The sequence below is a fragment of the Talpa europaea genome (assembly GCF_964194135.1).
Source record: "Talpa europaea genome assembly, chromosome: 8".
Taxonomy (NCBI): Eukaryota; Metazoa; Chordata; class Mammalia; order Eulipotyphla; family Talpidae; genus Talpa; species Talpa europaea.
Genome location: NC_140075.1, coordinates 16,105,308 through 16,123,195, shown reverse-complemented (window position 1 = coordinate 16,123,195; position 17,888 = coordinate 16,105,308).

Below are 17,888 nucleotides of genomic sequence, written 5' to 3'. Positions count from 1 at the left end.
GTGGAGCATTCTTACTGGAGTGAGATGGCATCTCTGTGGTTTTGATTTGCATTTCCTTGATACTAGTGATGCTGAATCTTTTTTCTGTGCCTGTTGGCCATTTGCATTTCTTCTTTGGAGAAGAGTCCTTTAACTTCTGCCCACTTATTGGACTAGGTTGTTTGTTTTTTGAGTTGTGTAAGCTCTTTGTAGATCTTTGATATCAGTCCGTCATCTGTGATATGGTTTGCAAATATTTTTTTTTTCCCATTCAGTGGGGTGTCTCTTTGTTTTTATCATTGACTGTTGCTGTTCTGATGATTCTTAGGTTTATGGAGCTCCAACTGTTTACATTCTCCTTTGTTTTCTTTGCTTTTGGAGAAGAATCCTCAAAGATGTTCCTGAGGATTGTGTCATGGTGTGTTTGACTGTGTTCCCTTCTGTGTATTCTAGGGTGCCATGTTCCACATGCAAGTCTTTCATCCACTTGAGTTGGTTTGTGTATAGTGTGAAGTAGTGGTCTAGTTCTATTCTTTTGCATGTTGCAATCCAGTTTCCCCAGCACCATTTATGGAAGAGGCAATTCTTTTTCCAATGTATATTATTTGCTCCTGTGTCATAAGTTAGTTCCTCATTGTTATCTGTGTTTGGTCATGTTCCAATAAAGTTTTCATTATAACAGCTTTGTAATATTGTTTGATATCTGGAAGTGTAATACCATCTTTCTCCACCCCTTTTATTCAGAACTATTGCTACTAGATTTTTTTGTGATCCCATGTGAATTTGAACCATTTTGGTTCCATTTCATTGAAGAACACCACTGTAATTTGTTTTGGAATGCATTGAATCTATAGATTGCATACAAATGGGAAGTTTTTCCTAGGTTTGCTACATTTTTCCAATTATGTAACAGTCATAAAACAGAGTGCTAATAAAAAAGTAGGTGTTGTTTTCTATAATTTCTAAAAAGGTGTTATTTTCTATAAATTCTAAAGCAGACAAAGTAGGACTGTTCTCTAGAGATGAAGAAAGAATGTTTCAGATTGAACGGCAAAGGCATTTTATCATGCAATAGATGACATTTTTCTGATTGTATAATATTAGGATATTCTTCCACTTTTCCACGGATGAAACTGTAAGTAAGTCTGTCCTTTTCTCATCTGCTTTATGTGCCACCAGAGAAAATGTTGTGCTCAAGTGACATAATTGCAGGATAGAGCCAGTGAGCTTTATAAAGGAATCAACGGGAGTAATTAATTCAGGAAATTAAAAACATGCAACTGGAAAACAGAAAATTGATAATGAAGTTAGAGCCACGTGTCTCGTCACCAGTGTCTGTGAAATCCACGCTCCTCAATTGCGGGCTGATCACCAGCCGCTGGACAAGGCAGGGCCAGACCCACTCATCCATGGACTGTCCTTTCTGAAGCTGGGCTTGGGGTCTGAAATTGTACCTGGAAAGAAATTGTACCTGCTGTCCTGGGTGGGCTGGTTCATGTCCTTCTTTCCTTGCCTCCTGGGGAGAGGAAAGGGAGGAAACAGATGTTTCCCGAAGGCTGTCTCCATTCCTTCCCTCGGTCCTTGCTCCCTCACAAAATACAACCTGTTGTATCATGTCATTTATTTACAGCCTCTAAAAGTTCTTCAGTGGCTCCCACTGTCTGCACTCAGGCTAAAGTCCAAGCCTCCAGACAAGCTTGCGAGCGTCTTGCCATTGGCTCCTGCTGTCTCAGGTCTGCGGCCCCTCTCTGACAACCTGTGTCAGGTGCCCCTTCCAGGGAAAACTGTGGCATCTCAAGCTCCCTGTAACAACTCTTGCAACATCTGTTGAAGTTCCCTGTGTCCCTGATGCCCCCTGAGGGTGCTCTGAGCCGTGGGCTCAGATCAGCTCATGCCCTTGGCATCTAGCAAACAGTGGGTGCTTGACAACAACAGGTGAAGGGGTCATGTCTAACTTTTGAGTCAGGGGATACTGGAAACCAAGGCTCAGGTATGGGAGGAAAAAACTATATCCCCCACCCCAGGCCTACCTGAGACTGGAAGCTTCTATGTTGGCAGAGATGGTCGTCTCGGTGCTCTTGCCAGTCAGTTCCTCTCTCTCCTTATTCAATGCAGGTGGAAGCGCAGACCTGGGGGGGAAGTGCTGGTGCAGCCCTGCCCTTATCTCTCTCAACTGTCAGGGTCCTCGATGCCAGCAATGACCCTCCAGGCGGGCACTAATCCCTCATGGACAGAGGGGAGGGTGCAGTTGTCGCATCCCCAGGGTGGGGCTTCTGGCCACGGGGAGGACGAAGGTGCTCAGAGAGTTTGTGCAGCTTCAATCCCAGGCAGCGGCCAGCTCCAGTGGGATCCGGGGTGTGGTGGACACAGCTGCAGGGTGAGGCTCCTGGGTGGACCACTGTGCATTTTACCTTGTTCCATTGTATCCTCTTCTCAGAGCACTCAGAGCACAGCAGTAATCAGACCTTTCCATGCCAGTGTGTATCCTGGGGATACCCTCACAGTATGGGTGCTGACCCAAGGGGTTCTCAGGAATGAATCCGGACCTCTGTGCTCCTCCATGCCCAAAATGCAACCTGCCAGAACCTGGTGGTTTTCCACATCCAGCCCTCTCTCCCCTGGGTCCACCTGACCATTGCACCCCTCCCACCCGCTCTGCTTTCAGCTACCCACAGGTAGATGCTCCACAGGGAGATGCTCCTCACCCTTCTTGTGGGCTCACCTTCTGCCCAGTTGAAAGTACAGTGGGTGCTTCCCCTACTGGGTTCTGCAGGACCAGGTTCCTACCCTCTCCCACTCCAGGTCCACAGCCTAGATGCAACTTCTCTCCAAGTCTTGGGGGAGCCTGACAGGGGAAGATGGGACTCTCTCACAGTGGCGACACCCGCAAACAGTCCTGCTGCATCAAGACAGTGTGGACGTTCCAAGTGAAGTGGAGACAAGTAGCCCATGTTTCTTCCACAGATGGTGATGTTCTCAACACTCTAAGATCCATGAGGAAGGCTCACGTGTCCTTGGGTGGAAATGTGGGTGAGAATGTCCATTTTATGGCATCTGTACGCAGTTCCATTTCAATTTTGCTCAGATGGGTTGAGCTTTAGACTAGAACATTCATTGTCATTGTTGAAAATCTCCATGTCAAATACAATACAGGGTATGGACAGACATCGCCCAAGTCATTGCCAGTGTCTTCGTGACATTCTTTCGAGGATGGCTGAAGTTAGTTTGTTTAGAGTTAAATATATTCAGGTAAAGATAAAATCATTATTTTTTTTTAAAAGGGACTTTAGATATTGCTGGTGCGCTTATGGACCCTTGACATGGCTCTGTGCATTTGCAGAGGTTTTTCTCCTTCCTCAGTTCCTCATTGGCTTCTTAGCACCCAAATAATTGATGGTGCTTCTGGCCACGTAAGGTGGCAAGCCTTCCTGGAAGTCAGCCCACAGCTGCACTTCAGCAAAGTGGAGCTCTCTGTTCTGCTGCCACCGTCTTTGTTGTTGACTGTGGACCCTCTGCTGCCTTCAGGATCTGAGCTCTAGGGGGGGGACAAAAAATGACAGGATGTCGTCTGGCAGGGCACTGGGATGGCTTTAAACGTGGGGTGAGTTCATTGTGAGCACAGGAATTTCATTCTATTCTGTCCTATTTTTCTGGTTTGTGTTTTGGTAAAGGTTAGGAACTAGTCAGAGCAAGAATCTTCCCGTCATTTCAAATTTTGTGTTATGAAATGTTGTGGCTCCACTCACCATTTTGCCTTTTTCCTTTCTACCTGCATGTACTTGCACAGCTTTTACAATGATTGTGTCTGAAAGCTGGACAGTTCTGGATTTGAAAGAGTGTCTTATTTCACTTTTTTTTTAAAACCAAATCAAATCAATATGAAGCTTCTGGGTGAAACAATAAACTTAAAAATTTAGAAATTAAAAAAAATGGCTAAATGTGTTTATTGGTATTAACAGATGAGCAGGAGTCTAGGTTCAGGCCAGAAACACAAACCCCTTCACTGAAATAGTTGAGGTGAGCTTGACTCTCTCTCTACATGAAGCCACTCTGCCCGTGCCTGTATGACTAGCAGGAAGGCCACATTTTCATCCTTATGAAAAGTTCTTGTATGCCCACAATGGAATGATTTACTTCAATCATCATGTTACTGGTTCCTTTCCCCCTGCCAAGGATTGGGAATGTGAGTGCCCTGATGATGTGTTCATCCTAAGAGAGAGCTGTGTACCTTCTAGAAAACTTGAAGGGTAGAATAAAACTAAAGTGATCAAGTGTCAGCTATGTTTTTTCATCCAAAGAGAAATCATTTTATGAGCTTGCTGACTTTCACCCTCGTCATTTCCCAATACCTTGAATTGTGAACAGTAATACCCGTGTATCAGTGCAGGTGGGATACATGTAGAATTGCAGAATCACAAAATGAACTCACCTTCAATGGATGAAGAAACACATCACGTACCATCCTCTTCTTCTCTGATTCTGCACGATAGGAGACCCTCTCAATTACTGTCCCGACCCGTGGGATTCAGAGGCACAAAAAGAGAAGGGCTGAGGATTGAAATGAGGGGCTTGAGACAACTTGACGCTAGCATTTGCTTCTTTATTTTTCCTTTATCCTTTTCCTACTTTTACATTTCTTTCTTCTCCCTGACTTTCTTACTTCCCTGGCCAACTCTCTGCTTGTCTCGCAGTAACCCTTGCCGTATCTCCTTACAGTCTCCTCGCAGTCCTCCTCTCTCTCTCGTGGTTCCCTTCTTATACCCTGGTCGCTCCTCCCATCGTACCTCTCAGTCTCGCGTGATTTACAGGAGAATGCAGGGGTTTCTCCGAAGGCGAAACAATAAATCAAAACCTAATTCATTGAGCACATGTACAACATGGCGCATGCTCCAGGCGGCTCCAGACATCTCCCCCTTTTTTCTTTTAAATGAGACACCTGGCCTGTCTTAGGTTGGCGCATACCATAACCAGCCTTACCCGTCATCGCTAATCTGGCACACTTGGTCTGGACCGCTGTCTTAGGTTGGTCTGGATGGGCTACGCTCTTAACCATCTTTGGCTTTCAGGTTCTCTAGGGTTAAGTTGACCCATCCAGATGCCACTGGGGAGTCCTGGTCACGTACCATGGCGCCAAATACTTGTTTGACCGCAATAGCACAATAGCTCTTTGTTTTGCCTCCGTAGCCGACGGAGAAACAGTACACTGAAGGCACAAACAGCCAAGAGCTAAGGCTACCACCCTGCCCCAAGCTTGCAACTTTGGGAGGAGTCCTTTAAACCAGGCAATGAGACCCTCACCCGTAACAGGGGTAACACAAATAAAACTGTACAGAGGATTACAAGGTATGTGAGTGGTTAACAAAAGTGTGTCTATCTCTTCTTACATGAGCTAACTGCTGACTAAGCATAAAAAGTCCATTCTGCAAATGTCCATTCATATTTTGTTGTGTTGACAATGCAGAAGCAACACCGGCAGCTAAATTGTCCATAGTGTCCCTATTTACAGCAGCCTGAGTGACAGCAACGGCGGCAGCAGCCGCAGCCGCGGCCACCACTATTGAAAAGGCGACAATAGCTGCAGTGATGCTAAAATCACATCTCCTCCTAGGTAGAACAGGGGAAAGGTGTGCAGAAACATCCACGGGCATGATTAAACTAGAAGGTAGACAAACGATCACCGCCCTCTCTGCACTCTGGGCCCAGCAGGCAGAGAGGGCGCAGGTCTCCGCTGAACAATTCAACACAGTGGCATTTCCTGCATTATTGGGGAGGACAAAAAAGAAAGGAGGGGACAGACAGACAGCAGTAGACATACTCTATAAGCTATTATTTTGAATACTAACAGATTGTTCAATGATAGAACTAATGTTTGCAGAGTAAATGTCATTAAATAATTTCACCTCACCCTGGCCCAACAGGGCACTATCCAATGGCTTGAAAGCCAGACCAATAGTAAGATTAGTGGCAAATACTTGTAGAAAAGTGGAATCATGATGATCAATGAGGAGCAAAAAAGGCAGCTGATGCACAATCGCCCATTCTACTAACATCTGGGACGCTTGCGTCATCAAGGTTAGCAGGGTCAAGTATATTGACAAACCGAACCAATCAAGCAGGAACCCATCGGGGTGCTTCTGCATCCTGTGGGAAAAGACAAATGCTGCCGGGCAGCTGTATTAATACTGGTGCAGGTGGTTGCCACTCATTATTAACCTGATCCTTCCATCTCGCTTGCAACTTCGTGACCTGCCGAGGGTCTGGCGACTAGTGCCGATCAGCAGCTGACCGCCCCTGGTTATCTAGGGTCAAAAAATTAAGGGTAAAGAGAGCTGTAGTCAAACGGTCCCTGGGGGAGTGTTCTCCCCCTGTCTCCCCCTGTTTGTTTTAAAAGCATAGTTTTCAGAGAACCATGGGCACATTCAACTATACCCTGCCCCTGCGGATTGTATGGAATTCCTGTTTTGTGCACAATGCGATGGACTACACAAAAGGAGGCAAAAGCCTTACTGGTATAACCAGGACCGTTATCTGCCTTAATGACACATGGGCAGACCATTACTGCGAACGCTTGTAGCAAATGTGAGCGGACATCAGAAGTCTTTTCACCGCAATGTGGGGAGGCGAAAAGAAAACCAGATAATGTGTCAATGGAGACATGAACCAGGCTCTGCCATCCAAAAGAGGGTAGAAGAGTCACATTGGTTTGCCAAATATGGTTAGGGAGGATGCCCCGGGAGTTAATTCCTGGGGGAGGCACAGCAGCTGGGGCAAAAGGTGCACAATTGTGACAGGCACAAACAATGTCATGAGCTTGACAATGAGTCAACCCATAACGACCCTTAAGGGATGTGGCATTGGTGTGCAAGACTGCATGTTCTTCCATAGCACTCTGAAGTGCTGGACAAATTAGATGTCCCCTAGTAAGAGAATCAGCTGCGGCATTGCCAGTCGCTAAAGGTCCTGGCAATGGAAGATGACCTCTGATGTGACCCACAAAAAGGTGATGAGTTCTCTTACGAATCAGTGTTTGCAACTGATGAAGGAGGGGTGCAATGGAACTATGAACAGAAATATGAGCAACGGTTTCCAAAACATTTAAAGCATGTACCAAATATTTGCTGTCAGAATACAAATTGATAGCTTCTTGTGATTAGGTCTCGAGAGCCGAGAGGACGGAGGTCACCTCAACGACTTGGGCTGAACCACTGGGCACCGAGACCACCTTCCGATCCCCTTCAGAGACAAAAGAGGCTGTACAATTACTGGAGCCATCTGTAAACACTGTTCGTGCCCCCCCCCCATAGGTTCAGTAACGAGGATCCTGGGGAAACAGACTGGATGATTTTGTAAAAATTTGCATAAAGGGTTGCTAGGATAATGCAAATCAAAAAGTACTGAAGTGGTAAAATAAAGGATACTCCATGTTTCATCGTGGCATATTAACCACTGAATTTGTTCTTTGTTATAGGGGAGAATCACCACTCGCAGGTGAGTACCTGCAAGATGTAGGCTAGAGTCCAGAGCCGTTTGTACAATTCTGGCAACCAAATGAAAATAAGGCTCTAAGACTCGTTTTGGACAGATGTTAAGATGGATCCATTAAACAGGACCATCTTGCCATATAAGTGTTGTGGGAGTAAGGTTACTACAAAATACCAAGACATCAAAAGGGCGAGAGACAGACAACCTATTTAAGGTCACCTGGGCTAGAGCCTTTTTGACTCTAGTGATCACTTCATGAGCTTCCTTCATAATGATTCTAGGAGAAGCAGGGTCTGCATCTCCTTTCAACATATCAAAAACAGGCTTCAGCTCTCCTGATATAATGGAGAGCGAAGAGCGTATCCATGCTAGATTGCTGCATAGGCGTTGGAAATCATGCAAGGTGCGAAGGGGAGCTACTGCCAATTTTGGTACTGCTGGAGCATAACTGCCTTTATTCAAATGGTATCCTAAATACTGAAAAGGCTCAGCCATTTGTAACTTATCAGGAGCAATCTTTAGACCTGACATCAGTAAATGATTCTCCAGGTCCTGGAAACAGGCATACAGCAGGTCAGACGTGGGAGCTGCCAGTAACAAATCATCCATATAATGATATACATGCACTTGCGAATGTTTGACTCTAACAGGAGCAATGGCTCTGGAGACATAAATTTGACAGATGGTGGGACTGTTTGCCATACCCTGAGGAAGGCACACCCATTGATATCTGTCATGCGGGGCAGCAGCATTAATGGCCGGGATAGAAAATGCAAAGCATTTGGGATCTTGATCATTTAATGGAAGAGTGAAAAAACAATCCTTAAGATCTAGGATCAAGATATAATGATATCGCAGAATGGCACTTGGAGAGGGAATGCCAGGTTGCACTGGTCCCATAATCTCCATAGTCGCATTCACTGCCCTAAGGTCCTGTAATAGTCTCCATTTTCTGGAATTCTTTTTGATAACAAAGATGGGAGTATTCCAGGGGGAGGTAGACGGGACTATGTGTCCGGCCTGTAGCTGTTCTTCTACTAACATTCTTGCAGCCTCTAACTTCTCTTTCAGCAAGGGCCACTGTGTTACCCACACAGGTGTGTCAGATTTCCAGGTGATAGGAATGGGTATGGGTGGAGGCCTAATCACAGCAGCACCTAGAAAAAAGGGTAACCGAGCCCTCGTTTATCCCCCGCTTCCCTCGCCACTTCCTGTAGATTAAAATAGGGAGACCCTTGCTGTTGTTTACCCAAACCTTGTCCAGGCACGTAGCCCTGATTAACCATCATTTGGCCAGCTGGACTATCCGTGACTAATGAAGCCCCCATCTCCACCAGAACATCTCGTCCCTAGAGGTTCATGGGGATTCCGGGGAGGACATAAGGTTGAAATTGCCCACTATTGCCCACATTGTCCCTCCAGCGGAGCACAGTAGTACTCCTGGAAGGATTTTGGGATATTCCCAGACCCTGCAAGGAGGTGTAAGTGGTAGCCACAGGCCACTGTGAAGGCCAATGCTCCTTGGATATAATGGAAGTGTCTGCCCCAGTATCCAAAAGGACCTTAAATGTTCTGCCATTGATTATCAATTCAATTAGAGGCCTCTTATCTAATATCAGAGCCAAATTCACAAGAGGGTTGCCTGAAGAGCCAAAACTTCATCACCGCAAATTACACGGTGGACTTTTCCATCACTGGCTAATCTTGGTAATGGTATAATTTGAGATATTCTGTCACCAGGGGATATAGAGATAATTCCACGAGCAACAGATGCAAGAATCTTAATTTCTCCAGTGTAATCAGTATCAACGAGGCCTGGGATGACCTGAAGGCCTTTTAGGACACCGGAGCTGCGGCCAATAATTAGCCCCAAAATTCCATCGGAGAGAGGACCATACTGGCCCATAGGTAAACATTGCACTCCCATGTTAGCAGTAAGAACAGTATATGCGGAGACACTCAAATCGAATCCACCACTTCCTGGAGAGGTGCGGAAGAGGTCAGAATAAAACTTTGCCTTATTTTAGTATTGCTCTGAACTGCCCCTATAATTGGCTGAGAGGGTCACCAGGGCTGCACCCTCCCCCATGAGTTTCCCAGCTGTCCTCCCATATGAGGAGTCAGTGGATTTCCCTGATAATCTGTCTTAGACCGACACACGTTTGCCCAATGAGTACCCTTTTGGCACCGTGGACAAACTCCTGGTTTCTTTTGAGGGTTAGCAGTTCGTGGTGCCATAGCACCCCCGCTCTGCCCCCAAAACGGGCAGGAGGCCTTTATATGCCCTTGCTGACCACAAGCGAAACAGACACGGTTTTGGGGTCCAGTTACTGGACCACGCAAGGCCTGAGCAATCACCGCACCGGTAACTTGCGCTTCACAAATATCTTTACAAAGTCTCACATAATCATCCAAACTAGCCCTAGCTTTCCAGGGTCTAATAGCTTCCTGACACCATTTATTAGCATTTTCAAATGCAAGCTGTTTAACTGTCGGTAGGGAGGCATCAGTGTTACCTAGAATTCTGCCAGCTGCAGTCATCAATCTTGCTAGGAACTCCGCATAAGGTTCTGTTGACTCTTGAATGACCTTTGTTAATTGAATGTCGGCTCCTCCTCTATCTCCTATTGCCTTCCAGGCTGACCGTCCAGCTGCTGCAACTTGGGCAAATACAGCCGGATCATAATCCTTTTGTTGGTTGTTACTATCATATTGCCCTTCTCCTGCTAACATATCCTTGTTTCTAACCAGAAATCAGCATCAGCATTGAGTTTAGCTGTGTAGGTGAAATTCCCTAAAATATACCTTTCCATACCAAATAATCCCCTGGGGAAGTCACTGCTCTGACTAGCGCCTTCCAATCATTAGGAGTCAGATTTGTGCCGATCCAGCTATCCAATAAGGTATGCGTAAAAGCACTCTGGAGGCCATACTGAGTAACTGCCTCCTTCAAAGCCTTCAAATCTTTAAAAGATGTGGGGACATGTACTCTAGTATGCACCCCCCTGAGGATCTGTCCCTTCCACTACTGGATAAGCATAATTAGGGGCCTGGGAAGCCAGAACTCTTTCCATCATAGAGCACAGTCTTTCCATTAACGGAAGATCAACCCTGTCGAGTGTTCTAGGAGGTGGCACAGGAGGTGGCTCCCCAGGTGTTTTCCATCTCCTTTTAAGCTTCCCTGGCTTATAACAACCAAGGCCTTTCTCATCCTGTTCCTCCTCTCCTCCCGACTCATCAGTAGAATAATCTGGAGAAGGGGCTATTGTTATTTTTTGAGTAGAGGAAGGGGGACTTACCGATGTAGAACTCATAATGGAACTTCTACCTTCTTCCTCCGTTTGTCTCGGTGTCATGACGGCCTCAGTGGCTAGCTGAGTGGCAGCAGTGCCACCGGCATTAACAGCATCTCCCACCACTCCCCAGACCGTCAAAGTAGTGCCAGGAAGAGACTCAAGGCCATATAATTGCTGATGCAAGACAATATCTTCTTTCACCTTATTCCAATTGTCACTATCGACCTGATCCTGCTTCAGAAACCATTTAACAGTGATACTAAGGGTCTCTATAAATCCTTTAAGAATTTTTCTACTGAGAAGAACCCCAAACTCTTTTAGGAGAGCTTCCCGGGAAATAACTAACTGCCCCTTGGACATTGAATTGCCAATGATCCCAGCTAACTTACCTTACTTTACTTGCAGGCTCACCACAGCTGGTCCTTCAGTGGTTCCTTCGTTCATTTTTGTGCCCCACGCTGGGCGCCACCTGTCCCGAGGCACGATAAGAGAAGGGCTGAGGATTGAAATGAGGGGCTTGACAACTTGACACTAGCGTTTGCTTCTTTATTTTTCCTTTATCCTTTTCCTACTTTTACACATATTTCTTTTCCCTGTCTTTCTTACTTCCCTGGCCTTCTCTCTGCTCTTCTCGCAGTACCCCTTGCCGTATCTCCTTCTCACAGTCTCCTCGCAGTCCCTCTCTCTCTCTCTCGTGGTTCCCTTCTTATATCCCGGTCGCTCCTCCCATTGTACCTCTCAGTCTCGCGTGATTTACAGGAAAACACAGGGGTTTCTCCGAAGGTGAAACAGTAAATCGAAACCTAATTCCTCAAGCACATGTGCAACACGGCACATGCTCCAGGCGGCTCCGGACAGGGTGCAGGGAAGCACCTCAACACAGGGACTCTTATTCAAGCTGGGTGTTCTGTCTGCCCCATGTTCACTGGGTGCTGTGCCCACAACTATATGGATCCCGTGCCCAGAATACTGTGTTGTAGGTCTCCGTTCCAGGGCTATCAGATCCAAAACACTGGCTGTTACTCTGCAGTGCCTGCTGCTATGGCGCGTCCCTCATCCTGGATCCTGTGCCTAGCTCTCAGTTCCATAATGGGGGTCTTGTTCCATGCGTTATTTCCCTTCTTAGTCCCATTTGCATGGCCCATCCTTTCTCAGAGCCTGAGTGTGTTTTTGGGATCCCTGGTCACTAGGTGGCGCCAGAGATCTTTCTTTGCCAGTCTCCTTGGGTCTGGGGAACAGAGTGGGGGTGTCGTGGAGCACCTCAGCAGCGTGGGGGTGCCTTGTCTTCCCTGTGCCCCACCGTCGTGGGGATCCTACACCCTGAATTTCGTGTCCCGGTTCTCAGTTTCAAAGCCCTCAGATATAGGCTGCAGGCAGTAGCCCAGTTCATTGTCCGCAGAAATAGTGCCTTTTGCACCCCGCTTCCCTTTCTGGACGCCTGGTTACTGATTACTCAGGGAGGGACATTCACTTCAGGGACAGCTCCGGTGCCTCTCCCCACAAACCTAGGTTGTGGGCACGGGGACCTGGGCAGTTGTGATACACATATTGTTTTTTTTAAGATTTATTTATTTATTTATACAAGAACCGGGGTACAGGCTAGATGCATGGGAGAGTGAGAGGATTCACCAGAGACAGAGTGGGGAGCAGAACAGGCAGACTGACAAAATACACTGCTGAGGGGAGCAGTGGGCGCAACAGGAGAGGTCTGTGTGACATGTGGGACCCTCGCCTGCCAGCCAGGATCGAACCCGTGCTGCAGAGGCTGCACTCATCTCCACAGTACTGCACTCAACCGCCTGCACCGCCAGTGGAGGCCCGATACACGTGTGCTTTTCCAGCGTGTGTCCTTTTTCTACACAAGCTTACCAGCTGGCCTTGGGCTATTTTCAGGTCTCTGGAGGAGTCCTTGTCTTCCTCTAATGGCGCCTGGAGCTGTTCACTCACTTCCTGGCGATTCCTGCATGGTTCTCCACAGTTCCCATTCATGGGGTGCAGTGCCTGAAATAGTTCTTTTCTATGCAGTGTCCCCCTTGATCTGTAGTTTGTTCTTGTTTTATTTTCTTTCTTTCCTTTTTCCTACTTTCTGTTGGTCAGAGAGTGGGTGGGGAGGGTAGCAGGGTTCTCTGATCTGTCATGTTGATATTGCAAGTTCCTTCACACTAAAGCAGAGACACCTGTGGAAATCTATTATGGAGGTGATCTTGTTTTTATTTCAATTCCACGCAACAGCAGAACTATGTAAAATCTAATTTTGTCAATATAAATAGGGTTTCCAGACCACTGAAAAAGCTTTTTCCCTAGGCTACAACATTTTTTGAGTGGATTTTTTTCTTGTTTTCATTAAATTAGCTGGGATTTATTCTCTTATATCTTACAGTAATTATATACTACTCCATTCTCCTAAAAATCTTACAGTCAACAGGACCTGCCCCTCTGTCACCCCACAGAGGGAGGAGAGGATGAGATTGTGGGGAGGAGGGGAGTGGGCGGGGCTGACCTGTGTCCAGATGTCCCCTCTCACACATGGGCCTGAAGAAACCTGTACCCAGAGGGTGAGCAGTGGGGCTGGGGCGATTGGGAGAGGCTGTCGGTCGACTATGAGATTCAACCGGAGCAGAATCCTAAGATCAGCTGAAATGTTCCTCATTTCCCAATCTCAGATCCTGTGTGATAAAGGCATGTTTCTAGAGCTGAACACAAAAGGCTCAACAGAGAGCAAGAGACACGGAGCTGCTCCACTGCACACCCTGAGAGTGACCTTGGGGGCACGCCTGTGACTGTCCTTGCAGGTGTCATGTTTTAGTCTGCTCAATATTTTTATATAGATGACGGCTCCAGGGGTGACCAATCTCACAGCCGTGAGAGAATTCATGCACCTGGGGTACCCCACCCAGGGGACCATGGGCTTCTTGCACCCGCTGCTCTTCTACCTGGTCTACCTGTCCTCCCTGCTGGGAAACGGGCTCATCGTCCTCATCACCACCCTGGACCGACACCTCCACACCCCCATGGACTTCTTCCTGAGGACTCTGTCCTTCTCGGACCTCTGCCTCATCTCAGTCATGGTCCCCAAGTCCATTGCCAGCTCTCTGAGGCACAGCGGCACCATCTTTTTCCCGGGCTGTGTCCTCCAGGTCTTTGTGCTGATTCTTTCAGGGTCTGAAGAGTTTCATATCCTTGTGGTTATGAGCCTTGACCGCTATGCTGCCATCTGCCACCCCCTGCACTGAGGACCTCATGAGCAGGGACAGGTGTGTGCAGCTGACAGCTGTGTCCTGGCTGGGTGGGGGGGGGTCATCTCTGGGATGCAGACAGCTTGAACCATTTTATTGTCCTACTGTGGGTCCACTGTGGTCCCCCCGTTCTTTTGTGACATCCCCGAGTTATTGGCTATTTCCTGCTCAGAAAAACTAATAAGCGAACTTGTCCCCATTCTCATTAGTGTGACATTGGATGTGGATTATTTTACTTTCATCATTATTTCCTATGTCCACATCTTCTCTGCTGTCAGGAAGATCCTATCCACAGAAGGGAATAACAAAGTCTACTCCACATGCCTTCCCCACCTGCTGGTTGTGGTGCTGTTTCTCTCCACTGGATTCTTTGCTTATTTGAAGCCGACCTCAGAGACTCTGCCCATGTCTGACCTGGTCATTTCTATGTTCTACACAGTGGTGACCCCCACCTTTAATCCTGTCATCTACAGTCTGAGGAACCAAGCCATGAATTCAGCTGTGGGGAGACTGCTGAAGGACCAATACTATAAGATGTGAGATCTCACAATCTAAAATTTCAGTCCCTAATTTATTCAGTTTTTCCCTTTAACTCTACATGTTATCATTTAAAAAGTACAGATTTCTTGCATTAGGATTTTTCCTTTTCCAGAAATTTATATTCTCATATTCTTCCATAAGCTGTAAAGGTCTCCTAATTACTGCTATCATTTGTCAAACCTCCAATTATGTGATGTTCATAAACTGAATTCCCACTTATGTTTGAAAACATAGAAAGAATGGCATAGAGAGAATGATCTAGAACTCACACATCCTGTGGAGGGGAGGGGAGACAGCTGAGTGGGGTGCCCCACCCCTTACAATTATAATGGGGCCTCTTCCTATAAGAGACATTCATGTTTCTGTTCAAAAGACAAACGGAAACCACAGTTGATTCTGCCAGAAATGGAAGGATGGAAGCCTCATGGGGAACTGGAGTCTATGCTACACCCTACAACTCATGTGAATATTAAGTTCTATGATGACTGATTTGATTGTAACAGGACTACACTGTTTAAGTACTACAATAAAAGTAAAAAGTGTGTGATATTTATTGAGGGAATGCATTTTTACTTTTCAAGTATATGCTTTTTTTTATACATATCAAATAAAGGGTTTATTTTGGGGTCCACTTAGCTTCTGAAATTGTATTATGAGTCTTATGCCAGGAATTCTTGTTGACTCTGGTAGATGACATTCACTTCCCTTTTCTTCTGCTATGCAACAAACATTATGTAAAGGTCAGCATGACACTATTTGTAAATATTTATTCTTGTACATCATTTGTACCCTAAATACTCAGCTTCTCATTATTGTCTTCCTTCTACTGAGACCATGAGCTGGGTTGATGTTCTTCCCTCAAGAGTATTTTCAGGGAGCAGGTCACTGTGTCTCCTCACTCTCCTGACTGATCATTACATACTCAGTCCAGAAAACATTTTTTTTAATATATATGGGAACCACCAGACCAAGTCCAATCAGATTTCAGAATTGAACATGTGCTAGAAAATCACTCAAATAAGCATTCATTTCAATGAATGCATTTGACCAAAGATCTATCCCCTTGGGATCCTTATTTCAGTCTCCTCTGTTTTTTAAAATATATTCAGTTCTTAACTTGGACAAAACTTCTGTCTTTTGAGATGGGTATTTGAGTTCAGGAGTGTCATACTATGAAGTCATGTGAAGTTATAACTTGCCACCATCAAATAAATGCTTTATTCATGGGTTTTAGTGGCTTTCATTTGGGGGTTAGTTTTCCACACGTATTCACAGGGCCCTTGCACTCCACAAAACAACCATTATTACCTCATCCACTTCCATGCCCACCCTCCACCCCCTGTTACCTCTGGTAACTACGTGTTTTCCCTAGTCCAAAATTTTCTTTTGCCACATTATGTACTATAGGATGTCTGTATTTTCTATTCCCAGATGAGTGAGACTATCCACTATCTGTCTCTTGCTGTCTGTTATTTCACTTTATAAAATCACCACAGGTTCCATCCGCATTGACCCAAATACATGATGTTATGTTTTAATAGCTGTATATTATTCCATTCAGTGTGGACCCACATTATTTATTCCTTCCTCTGTGCATGCCACTTGTGTTGGGGCCATGAACAGCAATGGTGGATGGTGTGTCCGTGAACATAGGTGTACGTGGTCTGCCTTGTAGTTTCTGGGCATCTGGGACAAATACCTAACAGAGGTTGTCCATCCTATGGTTGTTCCGTTTTTGTAGTCTGAAGAAATCTCCAAGCCTTTTTCCCAAAAGAGGTGAGAGGCACTTTCTCTCCCTCCCTTACCTCCTGTTGTGTCCAGTCTCTTGAATCATCCCTGCTTGCAGGGGAAAGTGACAAGTCACTGCAGTTTAACTTGTGTTCACTCACCCTTAGTGCTGTTGAACAATATTGTGTGGATTGAAACCATGATAGGACCCCATACCATAAAATAGCAGAAAGAAAACATGGGGTGATGTCCTAGTGGACACAGACCCCAGAATGTTTACAGGGACACAAGTCCAAGGAAAAGGGAACAAGAACACCTAGGAACAAGTGCCCCCACCACACTAGAGTGTTCCTGGGCCTCAGAAACCGCTGTGAGCACAGGCCACGTGCGGGGAGAATCCATGGGCACCCACACCTCTGACAAGGGCGAGTGTCCATCCACACACGTGTGTCCCCACCACAACAGGGAGCAGCACCCCAGTCGAGACAATGGGCAAGTCTTAGGCGGACAGTCTCTAAGGAGGTCGCCTGGTGCCTGCAGAGTCGCGGGCAGGTGGAGTCAGGCACCAGACCCTGCTCCGAACTCGCTGGCCCATCCTGACCCCCACAAGGATGTGTTTGTTCCCATTCTGGGATGGCCTCATCCTGTGGGCCAGCAGAGTCCAGGGAGTGATCGTGTCATTATTCAGCGTTAATTAATATGCTGAGTGGACTCTGTCCTGCTGCTTCCTGGGACCTCTGAGAGCTGCCAGTGATGATGCTTCAGCTCTCACAATCAGCCCACACTTTCCATCATGTCACTTTCCCTCAGCGGGTGCTGGACACCCAAATCCACGTGGTCTGAGTCTGCTTTCTGAGAGACTTAAATGTGGAGAATGTGCTCCTGGATGCTGAGAAGATTTTCTCAGGTAAGATTAGCAGGAAGGACTAACCATACTTTTTCTCAAGTCATTAACAGAACATTCAGATGTCACAGATTACCCCATGATACCCGGGTCAGCAGCCCCAGTTGCTCCTCCCTCAGGGACCCCACAACCTTCTCACTGAACCCATATACAGACACCAGCCCGGTGTTACCTCCTGGCCCTGTTCCTCTAGTCATATCATCCGCTGCGTATGAACAAAGGGGGTGTCCTCTCCACGGAGGGTACTCGCCTGACGGAGTGTGCAGGGGACCCCCTCCCTGCAAGCAGGAGCCTCCCAGGGCAACCAGGATAGCCAGGCCCATCCCCAGGTAGGGAGCTGGGGGACAACCTCTTGTGGACAGGGGGGAATTGCAGGCCTGGAAGGAGGGCCTCTCCTCAGTGACCACATTCCAGAAGCTGAGGACAAAGCCCTGTCCCCTCGAATCTCAGGATGTCATCATGTGTCATGGGCCCCATGGACACTGAGCTGGGCCCACCCACCACATGGACCCACGCTGTCTTTAGTAATGGGAGCAGCAACTGGTCCCCACGGCAGGTCAGTGGAGGCTGATGGAGTCTGAGGAGGAGGAACCACAGTTCAGTCCCCAAAGGAGTCAAGACTAACAAAACTGCCTCTGGCACCTTCAGTGCACTAATTATCACTGGGATGTGCTGCAGGACGACACCAATTAAGAGGGGATTGCAATTGTATGGGGAATATAA